This window comes from Mus caroli, chromosome 17, assembly GCF_900094665.2.
Source record: "Mus caroli chromosome 17, CAROLI_EIJ_v1.1, whole genome shotgun sequence".
Taxonomy (NCBI): domain Eukaryota; kingdom Metazoa; phylum Chordata; class Mammalia; order Rodentia; family Muridae; genus Mus; species Mus caroli.
In genome coordinates, this window is record NC_034586.1 from 51916830 (window position 1) to 51930894 (window position 14065).

A 14065-nucleotide genomic window follows, 5' to 3' on the forward strand; every position below is an offset into this window, starting at 1 on the left:
GGCATGAAGGCATCATCTTTGAAGTACTTTTGAAAAATAGCAATATGAGGTAAAAAACATTCACAGTCTGTAAGAAATGTTATAAATTGCCGGATGTGGTGGTGCACACCTTTAATCCCAGCACTTGGGAGACAGAAGCAGGCGGATTTCTGAGTTCGAGGCCAGCCTGGTCTACAAAGTGAGTTCCAGGACAGCCAGGGCTATACAGAGAAACCCTGTCTCGAACCCCCCCCTAACCCCCCCAAAATAAATGTTATAAATTGAGGATTTTTACTTTGCAGTGAATTATTGTAAGGATGCTACTATGCTTTTTATTACATGAATTGATTTGTTGTTACATTTAAGGACTAGAGCATGTATAATCCACTTTTAGCACATTGTGCAGCATACCTTGCTGGTACTTGCAAACGTACCCATTAGACAGAAGACAAAGCCTAGAGTCACAGTTTACATCACTTCAGTGACTGGCAGAGTCCATCGTGGTGAATTGTGGGAAAGTGCAGAGCACAGAATTAGCCATAGCGTATGTATTTCTCATATATAAGATGCAGTAATTAATGAGTGACAGACCATCCCCTCAGGCAGTTCTTAGAAATTCCAAGTGTCAGAAACAGTTAACAGAACTGAGGAAATCCGAGAAAGCATCTCCCAGGTACACTTGACCACACACAATGAATTTTACTCTGTGGGTTTTAGTTTAATTCCCGGTTGTTAAATGTCTGTAAACTTCTAGATTGAGTTTTGCTCATCTATCATGATGCCTAGCCCCAAACACATAGTAGGCACTCCATGAATTCTGAATAAGTTGGACAACTAGCTAAAATATCTAAAACAAAACACCTTGACTAGATAGATGAACTTCAAATTCAATACATTCAGTGAAGAATTTTATCTTCAAAATGTTCATTCCTGCAAGGACCCCTTGCTCTTGTCCTTTTCTAACTACGCATGAAAACTTGTAGGTAACACTCACATCCAAGGGGGCAAAGTTCAGAGAAGCATGTTTACCCACAACCAGGGACCGCTGTGGATGCCTTTGAAAAATAGGAGGGTTGCAGTGACAAATGGGCATTAGCACTTGAACACACTCACATGCATTCTATCTGCGGCTCCCGCAGCACCGCTCTTGGTCACCCCTACGCCCGAGAGAGAATGTGACCACCTTTTCCAGGGTTGGATGGATGTATGGAGTTGACAAGTGGGAAGCTCTGAAAGCAGCACGTCCCCAAGTGTGTCCCTGCACTGTCGGGCGCTTCTCAGAAGCAGCCAGAGTGAGAATGCCGGCGGCTTGAGTTGGCCTGGGTCTGAACAAAAGGAGCCAGCGGCCCAGAGGATGCTGTGCTTCTCACGCTCCATCCAGCTGCCTGGCGCGCAGGTAGCCCGGCTTTTGCTCTGCCTGCAGAGGGCTGTGTGTTCGAAGCCAGCACACAAAGACTCACTTCCTCCCGGCCAGCTTCCCAGACCGCCCTGCCCACCACCGGCGGCCGGTGGCATTCCAGAGGCCACCACCGGGACACTCGTGTGCCCGGGTGCCAGGTACTTGGAGCAGAGGCCATTCGGGGAGCCCTTGGAGCCGCTCAGCTGGTGAAGGTGGCGGCTGGGATTAGCACGCCTTTTTAGGCAGCCGCGCCGCCCCACGCAGCGGAGTCTGCAATCGCTGTACGACAGACAGGCTCTGCGTCGCCAGAGCGTCCCCGCCTGCGCTGGCCGCGGGGCAAGCTGCGGGCCGGAGCGCTCGCGGGAGGCCGATCAACTCCCCAGAGCCTAGCCAGCAGGTAAGCTCCGGCAGTAGATCGGAACAGGGAAGGCGGGGGTGTGTGCGGAGCACCAGGCCCGCTGCCTCGGATCGCCTGCCCTCGGGGCCACCGGCAGAGGTGCCACTGCCACGCGGATTGGAACAATGAGGCGCGCGGCGCGGAGCTGAGCGCAGCCACGCACTGCTGCGAGGCCAAGCTGCAGCCGGCGGCGACGCGGTCATGCCTTGTCGGAAAGGAGACCGCTCCTACACAGGGTTGCCTGAGCCCCTAGCGTGGCGGCGGAGCTTCCCAGGGCATCCGAGAGAGAGTAGGAGCTCGTGGTGTGCGCGCTCGCTCATCCGCTCGCTCGCCCTCCCGCCCGCTCGCCACCCGGCAAGCCCTCCTGCCCTCTAGGCTGCGGGGGTGGGGAGGGGGTGGGGATAAAATGTGACCCTCACGAATCCTACTGAGGCACCAAGCACAGGCGAAGCAGCATAGGTGTAGGGACAAACTGAGTGAGTACAAGCACGCAGGTCTGTAAGGTCTGAGACCTGCCGTATCCTGCTGGAATCTCCTTGGCCGGTTGCACTGAGCTAGAGTTAGATAAGCTCTGCGAACAGAAGCCAGCGCTGTATGTGGAGAAACAACAGGGTGAGCGAAAGGAGGGCTTGCACTTGGACAGGTGGACATAGTTAACTGTGGGGATGAAATACTGTGCATTGGTTTGATTTGATGTGATTTGCTTGTGAAAGGTGGAGATTTTTTTTAAATCAAATTCCCACACCCATCTTCATGCAAATTAGCGCGCTTACAGCTTAGAGAGCATCCTACTTTTTCTTTCTTTCTTTCTTTCTTCTTCCTTTTGTGGCTATAATGTTCATGTGCAGAGGGATTTTCGGGAGCCTCCTAAAGTCAGTGTTAATTCTTATGCACTTGACTGGCAAAAACTCGGCGTTTGGGTTGTTTTACTTCCCACCGTTTAGAGTGGTTATGTGATGAATTCTTTTTAATTCAGAAGATGGCATCTATCTTTTTTGGACTTGATGGTACTGGTGCAGTGGGGCCAGTGGAGTTAAACTCATGGCTCTATGCAAATTAGGCCTTCCAAAGAGAGATGAATAGTGTGTTTGGAGAAGCTGTGCTTTCCAGGAATTTAAATGAGACTTTTGTGATTGCCTTCCAGCTTCTCCTTATGTGTTTCCTGGGGCATAACTTATAAAGTAGAGTTGGATTCCTAAAGCTTTGTGGGATGGGGAGGTATGTGTACCTGGATTTTGGTAAACTTTGGGGAACAGTCCTGCTGAAAATTTGAAGAGAAATAGGTCGTGTTTGGTGGAAATCATTGTCTCTTGGACTACTGAACAGTCTGGTATGTAGGAGTATACTGTAGCCCTTCTGAGGACTGCGTTTTTGGGTCAGGAGACGCCTTGGCCGACTTAAAAACCACACTTTGTGCATATTAAAACAAAACAAAACAAGACCGAACAGGAATTACCTCTTCAGTCTTTATTTTTCATGAGTGTTTGGGTGGCAAATTTGGGGTGACTCTTCTTTTCGAAGGGAAAGCAACGTGTGGCCCCTTAGCCGCTTTTTCCATCACTATTTTTTCTGAAACTGACAACCATTTTTTTTCCCCACTTTGTTCTAATGTGTTAAAATGACTGTCAGCAACGGTGGTTGAATATAGTAACTGAAGAAAGACAGCATTAATAGACGAATACGTTCTTAATTTTATAAGTCCGGAGGATGCTCAGACATGCAAAGAAGGGGTCCTTATCTGCTTCTTCTCACTATGACTGATAGAAATTAGAGCATGCTTTATCCCTTTTTGCTTGGTTAAAATGACGCTTCCTGAGTTGTGAACTGAATCCTTTGGTGAATTTTGAAGTACTTCTCTTCTGATAGAGCTACGAGCTCCACCTTTATGGTGCGGGTGGTATGCATAATTTAGAAAGTAAAGGTAAGGATGACAACACACACCTGCAAGAATCAGGTTGAGCTATGTTAATATCTGGAAATGTGTAAATGGATGTAGTACGAAGAAGGGACAGTCATTTGTGCTTAGTCCTGACAATGAAAACCAAGAAGGAATGGATTTGAGTTTCTGAGTGCACCCAAGCCAGATCTGATCAAGACTGAACAAGACAGCTTGTATGTTTGTTGCAGAGAAATATTGTCCATACGTCCTGTTTCTAGGGCTGTTTTTTTCTTCATCTTCTTCTGAGATTTGTTCTCATTATGTGCAGATACCTTGATAATATTCTAACTTAACTCTTATCCTCTAGTGTTGAATGTATCAACTCATTTTTCATAAGTGTTGATATACATATTCTTGGGCTGGTACAGCTCCTGCTTAGATAAATAAACCTCAGAAAAGCTTGGAGGCATGTATCCCATGGGAAATTTTTAATTAATCTTCAGGTCTGTTGCCTCGTTTCTGATAATCTGAATAAAAATATCTCATGCATGATAATAGGATATAGATTTCTCTTAGAGTACTGTAATATGCTATTCCCACTACATTGTGCTTTTCCTTCTTTGGAATATTCTGGAGTGTGAGCTTAACATTTAATTGTTTAAATTAATGTCTAACTCAACTTGGTCTAATGTCTAAGCAAAATATGAGTTTTGGTCACTACATGTTAAGTTTCAAATCTTTTAAGCCTTAAAACTGGAAACTCATTCTTCACCAAAGATGACAATCACATATAACTATAAGAGAAACAATTTCATGAGGCCAGACACTAATTTTGGAATCTGGTGGGAACAAGTGCACATTAATGCAAGTTTTCAGTGTTTTTAGCACCAACTATTGATGAGAGTGCCAAAGACTAAATGGGTTATGGATAATGACCAGCTACTGTTAGTAAATTAACATGACTTCAGTTTAATAAACCACCCCCCTCTTGAAAACCCTCCACTGTACCACTTTTGAGCCGTGTTTGTAAAGGTTAGCATACCTTCAGCACAGAGACTACAACACTGGGCAGAGATGGATTTATTAGGTCTCTTATCAAATCTAAAGTATATTATGATTCCAAATTCTCTGCACCCCCATTTAATGGATAGTGAATAGCTGCAGTGTAAAATATATACCCAGTCTGCATGTGGAATGCATTAAGATAGAGATAAGGCCATCTTCAGGCTTTGCCGGGGCTGGTGATCTGGTCCAGCACTGCTGTTCATCTTAACTTGGACATGTGGTAAAAGCAGGTCTCCACAGTGTCAGCCACCTGTGTGTTCTGATACAGGGGCAGTGGAGAAGAGTGGGTCTTTGATAGGAAATGACACCTGGAGGCTTGCTCCCACCCTCAAGCATGTTGTCTCTGCATGATTTCTGTAAGCCTGTTCTGTCTCCTACTGCCACACAAGCTGCAGCCTGTGTTCCTCTTGAGTACAGAATTCCAAATTCAAGGTGCAATTTGGGCCCGGAGAGATGGAATCATGTGAAGACTGAGTTTGCAATTTTGCAGTTCTCTTTCTTGAAGAACAAAGTGATCAAGAAAGCTGACAGCCAGTGGCCGTGCAGTGACTTATCCTGGAGGAAGTCTCCCTGCACCAGGAGTTCAGTCTCCAGAGCTGTAAAGGGAAAACAACAGAGACCAAATCTACTTCAAATTGACTTCTGGTGCTGGATTCTTAAGATCAATAATTTAATGTTCTGGTGTACTTAAAATCGATTTTCCTGGCAGCCCTAGGAGAAGGTAGCAATCCAAGGAATAATAATAGCAACTGATTTGCAGGTACTATGTACCACACCTTGCTATTTGCCTTGCATGGAATGAGTGCTCTTTAGCCACAAGCTGAGGAAGTATCATTACCCTATTTTAACAATGAGAAGACTGGGCCTCAGAAAAGTGAAATGTCTTGACAGAGCTGGCCCAAAGCTAATGTTCCTGGGGTGAGCTCCACTCTCCAGAACCCAAATAACCATTGTCAAAATTGTATCCAGCCAGAGATTGCTGCAACTGTGAATTACCACCTCCTCCATCAGGCTTGAGCTGTGGGGTGAGGCAGGTGCACTGGGGAAAGAAGAAGGCGGGAGCCCTCAGAGGCCCTGTAAGCAGAAAGAAATTTTTGAGCTAAAACTTTGTAAATGGGCTATGGCATCTGGAGAATTCAGACAAGCAGCATTAAAATGAAACTCTACCTGATATTAAGCAAGGCATACTGAGTGAAATTCTCAGGCAGAGATTGTGTTGAAATTTGAGAGAATTAGGCATTTGCTTTGCATTGTCAGGTAGTGACGAGAGTGTGTTTGAAGAGTAGTCTTTTGAGACATTTAGAGGTATTTTGGGTAAAGCATCAGCAAGTTCATTGTGGCAGGCCCTGCAGTGTTGATATCAGTCTCTTTTCATAACTTTACACTTCACACATTGAGTTCTTCTCAGTGCTGCTTGTAGCTTGAGCCCGATAGGAGAACACTTTATTAAGTTTCCAACAATTCATTTTGCCTGTTTGAATTGTACAGATTTTTCAAGTAGAGGTTCTTGTTTCTAAAAGGACTTGGCTTTAAATTAAATTGTGGTAAGGTGAACCTCTTAGATAATCCAAGTAGTTTATTATTTAGAAATATATCTGAGAAGTAGCTTCCTGGAAAGCACAGTGGTAATGATTTTTACGAATCGTTCTATATGACTGTGGATGAAAACTTTGATAAGATAACATGGAATTTGTTTAGGGTGGCTCACTCAAATGTAAGATGGATCTATAGTGTATAATTAAGTGAATGAACTCATTTTTGCTATTGAGGGAGTGAACTATGTAAACTATGTTGTATATATATATTTTTTAAATCCAATTAATATCACCTTGTGAAACTGGACATGGTGGTAAATTCTTGAAATCCCAAGCAATCTGAGCTAAGTAACAAAAATCACTATTTAAGTTTGTCCCTTATCACTGAGAGAGCATTCCTTTTCATATATAAATTATCTCTGACAGAATGATATTCTCTAATTTACATATGGTGTACAGAAAATTACCCAAATGGGTAGGGTTTAGAGAACCTTTAGTTTCTTACCAATAGGACATATGTGGAAATGTATGTTAATTTACGTGTGTGTATATTTATGGGGTGCATGCCTGTGAGTATTCTTAATAGCAAGCAGCACTTTCACTGTGCCTTTGGTTGTCTGCATACAGCTTTTGGACTGAGGAGCCTGGTTCTATTGAGGTCCTGAGCAGGCATCCAGTGGAGTGACCTGATAGACTGAGGACTGGACCACTCACTGTTCCATATAAGCAATTTTTCAGGTTATAGGTTGAGCCACTTACTTCAGATCAACATGAACTTGGTCAAATAATGTAGGTGATTAAGCCTCTCCCAGGAACAAAACATTGTTTGAAGTTGTCCTGAGTCATAGTGTGTTCTAGCTCACTGTTGATAGTAGCAGATCAAGGAACTTAAACAATAACCCTAAGACTTTTGTTTTTAAATACTACACTTCCCAATTCTCAAAGAATTTTTTGAGTATACAAATGTATGAGTAAATGGAAGTGGTTAAGTGTGAAAGTTTTTTTTCAACTGACTATCTGTAATATGTATGTGGTTATATAATTTCCACTTTTGAAAGAGAATCTCCAACTTGACTCACAGTATAATTAAGAGTTATTTTGTTCTGGATGTAGAAAATTAGTAGAGAGAAAACTTGAATTCATTAAGTAATTTGCCCAGTTTAATAAGGTTAGACCTCTGCATCTGTGAATTCTACACAAACAATTTAACTAACAGCAGTCTGTTTGGAAATAGTTTCACAAAATTGTGTTTATTCTGAACATATGTGGACTTTTTCCTGGCACCATTCATAAACAACTCAGCCTAACACATGTATAATCTAGGGAAGACTGAAGTGAGAGGATGTGTGCATTGTTTGTGAATATGCTGTCAGTTGACATGAGGGACTCAAGTAGCCAGGTGGTCTAGGAGTAGTGGCTCTCAACCTTCCCACTGCTGTGACACTTTAATACAGTTCCCATGTTGTGGTGATCTCAGCCATAAAACTATTTTTGTTTCTACTTAGTAACTATAGTTTTGCTACTGTTATGGATTGTAATGTAAATATCTCTGTTTCCTAAGAGTTTAAGGCATCCTCTGTGAAAGGATCATATGAATGCATGATGCATAGGCTAAGAAACACTGCCTTAGAGCAAATCCTGTAGTTCATATACCAGAATAACAGTTTTCATGCCATTAAATAATGTGTTTTATTAATCATTTGAGGTAAGGGATTTTCAAAAACTGACTTAACCATGTAGAAAATAGATATCTGTACATACCCTTTACATAATATGATTTTCCAGAAGGTATACCCCAATGTTCTCTTATATACTTCATTCTACTCTTTGAATCATAAAGTTAAAGTATATCATACATTATTATAATCTTACCCTAACAATATACCTTCTGGTAGAAGAGAAGATTTAGCACATATTACATATTATTTTTCTTATGGAACCATTAAAGGAATCCTGCACCAAGCTATCTGTGTTGTTCCTAAGGTGTTTCTAGGGTGTGCTTGCAGAACTGCCTAAGCTTAATAAGGTGTGTGCTATGCCTGTTGTATTGGCAACAATAACTTACTTTATCCTAAATTTCTCTGTGTAGACTTAGTCATCTGGACTGAATCTACATTGCATTTAAAAGGACAGTTATTGAATATGGCAGATGAGTGTATGATATTGAAACATAAAGTGAATATGCGACTCACACTGTGAGCACAAGTCCTGGCTTTCCATTGTAGCAACACAGAGCCAGCACCTACTGTGTTGATGTGCATCATTCCTTAAGAAAATCCATGCACATGCTGTGCTGTTTGCTTTAACTTTCCTAGTATTACAAGTACACAAAGATTGGCAATTTCAACGTGGTATTAAAACCCACCTCTTGTTGTAGGATCTAAAACCTTATTAGGTATATAGTGCTCACATTCTTTCTATAACAGCATAATATTTGAAAAAATCTACATATATTAACCAGGTGTCCTTCAAATCATCTCTAGATGACAAGTACCTAGAAGAAAGTTATAATGCATATTTTAGGAAATAATGTTAAGAATAACAATCATTTTTTTGATATACATGCAACATTTTGTGTGGGAGAAGGATGGATATTTTTATCCATTGTTGACTGCATCTAGAACCCGTGACTGTAGAGGGCCTATTGGACTATCTAGTTTTTCTCAGAGCTGTTATTTAGTGACTGTTCATGAATGGTATATGCTTGTAGAAAGCATGGGGGAATAGACTTTAGTGTCTCCAAAGTCCCTGTTTGGTTTCTAATAGGATAGATGCATGTTTTCTTCCAACTTACACTGGGTTTAATCAAAATGATCAACAATTTGTCATACTTTCTTGTAGAATTAAGACAAAGTTAAATAGGAATAGAATTATTGGTTATACATTATAAAGTTGAACACTTCTGTAGTAGTTCATTAATGTTACCAACTCTAGAATTGCTGTTTTTATCATAATAACTTAATTTTGTCAATGAGTAAACACCATAGGCTTTTTCTTTTTGTTGACTACAGCCAGAAGTAAATTTTAAAGTGTTCTAAAACTGCCATGTTATACTTCAAACTATGAAGACAGAGGGCAGAACAAAAATAATCAGTGAAATTTGTATTTCCAACTGAATTTATGTCATATGAATTGTAAATTTGAGATAATTTGATATTGCTAAAAGGACATTAGTAGACAAAGAGTTGTAGAAGGGGTTTTGCACAATCTGGTTAGAGTATCCTAGGAGATGTAGTAGAGAAGGTAGCGAAGGTAGTGTGGTGTGGGGTAGTTAGTCAGACTGATTCCTTGGTACTTCTTTTAGTCAGGATTTCTATTCCTTCACAAACATCATGACCAAGAAGCAAGTTGGGGAGGAAAGGGTTTATTCAGCTTACACTTACATACTGCTGTTCATCACCAAGGAAGTCAGGACTGAAACTCAAGCAGGTCAGAAAGCAGGAGCTGATGCAAAGGCCATGGAGGGATGTTCATTACTGGCTTGCTTCTCCTGGCTTGCTCAGCCTTCTCTCTTATAGAACCCAAGATTGCCAGCCCAGAGATGGTCCCACCCACAAGGGGCCTTTCCCCCTTGATCACTAATTGAAAAATGCCTTACAGTTAGATCTCATGGAGGCATTTCCTCAACTGAAGCTCCTTCCTCTGTGATAACCCCAGCCTGTATCAAGTTGACACATAAAACCAGCCAGTACAGCACTTATCTTCTTAGAGAAGTTTTCTCTTATACTGTGGAAATTAGTGGCGTTTCTGAAAACCTAATTCAGACTGTTCCATGACATTAGCTTACTATCTTGTGCTAGAGTGAGGAGCAACTTTGAGACACCTGCCTTCTTTACTGAAAGTGAAAGCGGGAAGGCATTTTCCCCCAAAGGTAGAAAGATATCTTAAAATTTAATAGAGGTGGAGAAAGCAAGACAAGAGCTGTGGGGCTGGAGAGATCAATAAGTAGTTAAGAGTTCTTGCAGGTGACCTGAGTTTGGTTAGGATTACCCACATTGTAAGGCTCCAAACTACCTGCAACTCCAGCCCCAGAGGATCTCATGAAGTCTTCTGACCCCTTTAGCACAGGCACTAAGTAGTACACATGTATATTCTCGAACACATATACACATGGACACACAGAAAAATAGAAAAATCATGAAAAAATAAAAAGGAAATGGAATTTAGGCAATAAGGATAATGGGTGAATTGCTTAATGAAGGTTAGCTGTAGTCAGATTATGTTGTATGAATTTGGGGTTTCCCCTAAAGCCAAAGCTGGCTTGTATTTCACACTAGCTGCAGATGTTCATTGTAGAGCTGTGCGGGAGGCAGAAAAGCCTACATGCAGGAAGGCTTTATGGCTGCCTCCTGTAGAGGAAGCTGTGTTTGCTACCTGCTTTCAGCAAAGCTAGCTCCTCCACAGCATGCTCCGGGGCAAGAGCTATTTAAGGGTTTGGAAACATGTCATTATGCCCCCTGTGCTTGTCAATCCCCTTTCCTCTTCTAGGCAGTGACATTTATGGTTTCTGGAGGGATACTGTTTCTTGGACTTCACTTTCAGGTCCTCATATCCTTAAAGAAAAATAGCAAGGAGAAATGGTTTCTTGTTTACAAAGGATGAATCCATGTTATCTCTCTCCAATCTTTTAAGACTTTTTGTCCATCTATTTTTATTTCTGCGTGCTAATGGGGCACAGTGGGGAATGCTGATACATGCATACATTTAAACATTTGCCTCTTGTGTGTTTTGTATTCTTTCCCCTTCCCTTTTTCATCTGTCTATGGTCTGTCTGACAGAGTCCTCTTATCAGGTCCCAGCCATTCTCCACAGTATACAAGGCTACGCCTCTGATCTAGAGCATCAGTGAGATGTGTTTCAGTATTGGCCCAGGTCATGGTCTCCACTTTTTTTTTGCTATTCTAGCCCATTCTGCTTTCAGGCTATTTTGTCTCCTTTGTAATTCCAAATAACACTGGCCATTCCATGCTTCCTCTCCCTAACACCAACCACCAGTTCTTGTTAATTTTTCCAACAGATGTTAATACACACACAGAGAAAGACACACACACACACAGAGAAACAGAGACAGACACAGAGAAATAGACACAGACAGAGACAGAAGCAGAGAGACAAAGACAAAGAGACACAGGGGAGGGGGGAGTTAGCTAATGGTCTTTCTGTTGATTTATTAACCACCACTTTTACCCCTTTCTCCCTGTCTTGGCTATAAGAATCTGTGTTCTAGCTACATAGATCATGGTGTGCATGATACTCAAGTCAGTAGGTGCTTCATGAATGTTTGTTGAGTGAGTAGCTCTAAGAATTTTAGTATACTTAGATGAGTGATGTCCATTCCTTAAATGTGAGTTTTAAAAATGAAAGGGAATGGGCAAGATATACACCACCACCACCACCCCTTATTTCAAGTCAAGTCTCCATGGAGACAGCTTCCCACTTAGAGCCAGAGAAAAGACAATGCCCAAGGCAAGGTAAATCCTTTTGAATGTACGTTAACTTGTGCTTGAGAGTTTCTATTAATCATTTTGAAGAAACACCTTTATTAGCAGTGTTGTGAAATCAGCATTAAACCACTCAACCTTAAAAATTTTGAGACAATGTGAACTTCAGAGAGGAACCTGAAATGCACATTAGTTTCTATAATTGTTACAGATAAGATTGAATGACTTTGTTTCTTCCTTCAGCAACCCATTCAGAATAGAAGGACATGAGAAACTGGTAAATAATTAGAACATAAATTAGGTAGGTTCTGTCTGTGGTGGACACATCATCTCAAGTTCATAAATATTGTATTAAAGCCTAACAATTAGGACTGCACACAGTACCCATACCTGACCAAGATAACAAGGCAGCATTAATATAAATGAGCTCACTAATGCTTTGTTATTAGGTTGTGTATTTAATTCTTCCTCCCCAAATAGCTATTAGAATATGGGAAAATTACCTTAAAGCTCCCGAAGAATTCTACATATGGAGTGCCTTGACTCTTAGTTCAGTCTAAGCCCAACTGCAGGTCAGGAATATAAGACACCTTTAGTTTTCAACCTGAGAATATATTCTAATGTTCCCTGCCCCACATCCCCTACACACCATATTAGATGCACGGCTCTGACCTTACTCTGCCAGTGCTTCTCACAGGAGCCAGATACATTGATGAGGGACTAAATCAAGAGTCAGTGTGCATTAGCAGGGGTATACACCAGCATGGCTTGTCAGAGCTTGTCAGCAGCTCTCTGTCCAAGTATCTTCCTGGACTCCTACACCTTCCAGTCCCAAACATTCTGCATTTCCCTCCTTAGTATCTGTGTAGTTTTATTTTGGCTTTTGAAATTTTGCTGTCTCTCAAAAGGTCGAGCTGCAACTGAGAGACTGCCTGAGACTTGTGAGTTCATTAAAAGGGCTATGTCAGTCACTCTCAGTCTACAGCAGACACTACCGGTGCTGGAAGTTGGAGACACTGGATGACTGTGAGTGGAAAATTATGCATTTACTAAATTGCACAGATGGGATCTGAAACAAAGAAAAGTGTATAGAGCCTTTGTATAAAGTCTTTCACTGTCTATTTATGATGGACTAGATAGGCAGGCTAGGAGTGAAGAGGCGAATTAAGGTGGACTGGTCACACGGAAATCATTTTACTGGCATTCATAATCACACCAAGTGCTAATGGCTTTGTGTGGGCTAGCTATTAGCTGTTATCCTGCAGAATGTCACAGCCTGGCAGTGCTGTTGTCTGATGGCCCTACCAGCACCTGAGATGTGACCTATCTTCACAGCATAAAAGTCTCAACTGGCCTTGAATTGACACCGAAAAAATGATGCTTTTAAGTTAAGAAAAAACAGTTCTACTATGAGGAGCTTTGGTGGGCCTCAGAGCATCTTTGTGTTGCTGTTAGTCACAATAATGTGTGAGATATGAAACTCTAGAAAATTTACTTCATGTTTTGTAATAATATTAGATCTCTGTGTATCCCAGGCCCTTTTCATTTTCCTTCTGAGTCATGCTATGCCAGCTTAATAGAGCTTGCATGGCCAGCTGGTTTCTGTGTCCTTTTAATTATGTTGTGGTCATTAACAAGGATTTGATAAGAGGATGTGGTAAGAAAAGTCTTATGCTTTTGTTCTGGAATATTGGTGCCAGCTAAGACAGCCTCATCCTACACTAAAGCCAACTCATCAATCAGAGATGAGTATAGGAAAGCAATGAACATAGACACTGACAGAACCTTCAAAATGATGCCACTGACAGAATCTTCAAAATGATGCCAGGCACAGGGGAAAGAGGATAGCTTGCTTTCACATCTCCTGACTGACAGGTTCCTGGGTGCTTTGCCCATCTATTTGCTGGATTTTCCTTTTTCTTCCTCCCTTCCTTCCTTCTTCTCTTTCTTTCTTTCTTTCTTTCTTTCTTTCTTTCTTTCTTTCTTTCTTTCTTTCTTTCTTTCTTTTTTGTTTGTTTTTCAACCGCATTACAGTCCTGGGGCAATGAACATGAATTTAATGTGGGGGTTTCCTGGGAAATTGGCAAACTAAGTAGATTAGTGGGATGTCTTGCCATTGTTTATGCTCATGATCATCTGTGGTAATTGGAAATTACAGTATTTTGGTCTCTGTTAGTAAATTCACTATTAACCAGTAATTTGACATACTACAATAGTGGCCTTTGTTTGGCGAAAATAGAAGCCATTTCTCTGAAAGCTTAAAATGATGTGTATTGTGGGGTCTGTATCTTCTCTTCTCTTCTCTTCTCTTCTCTTCTCTTCTCTTCTCTTCTCTTCTCTTCTCTTCTCTTCTCTTCTCTTCTCTTCTCT

General features: G+C 41.5%; 1 protein-coding gene across 4 annotated transcripts in view; it reads left to right on the forward strand.

Annotated features, from left to right (window-relative positions):
• Nucleotides 1–1333: 1333 nt before the first annotated feature.
• The window catches only part of St6gal2 (ST6 beta-galactoside alpha-2,6-sialyltransferase 2), a 68295-nt gene continuing 55563 nt past the window's right edge, over nucleotides 1334–14065 (forward strand). For 2 of the 4 annotated variants that reach the window (XM_021149975.2, XM_029471671.1), the window contains exon 1: nucleotides 1334–1775. The gene's annotated coding sequence lies outside the window, so the exon portion shown is untranslated. Of the gene's footprint in view, nucleotides 1776–2236; nucleotides 2388–14065 lie in introns of those variants that run through there. The other 2 variants (XM_029471672.1, XM_029471673.1) reach the window with 2 other exon arrangements.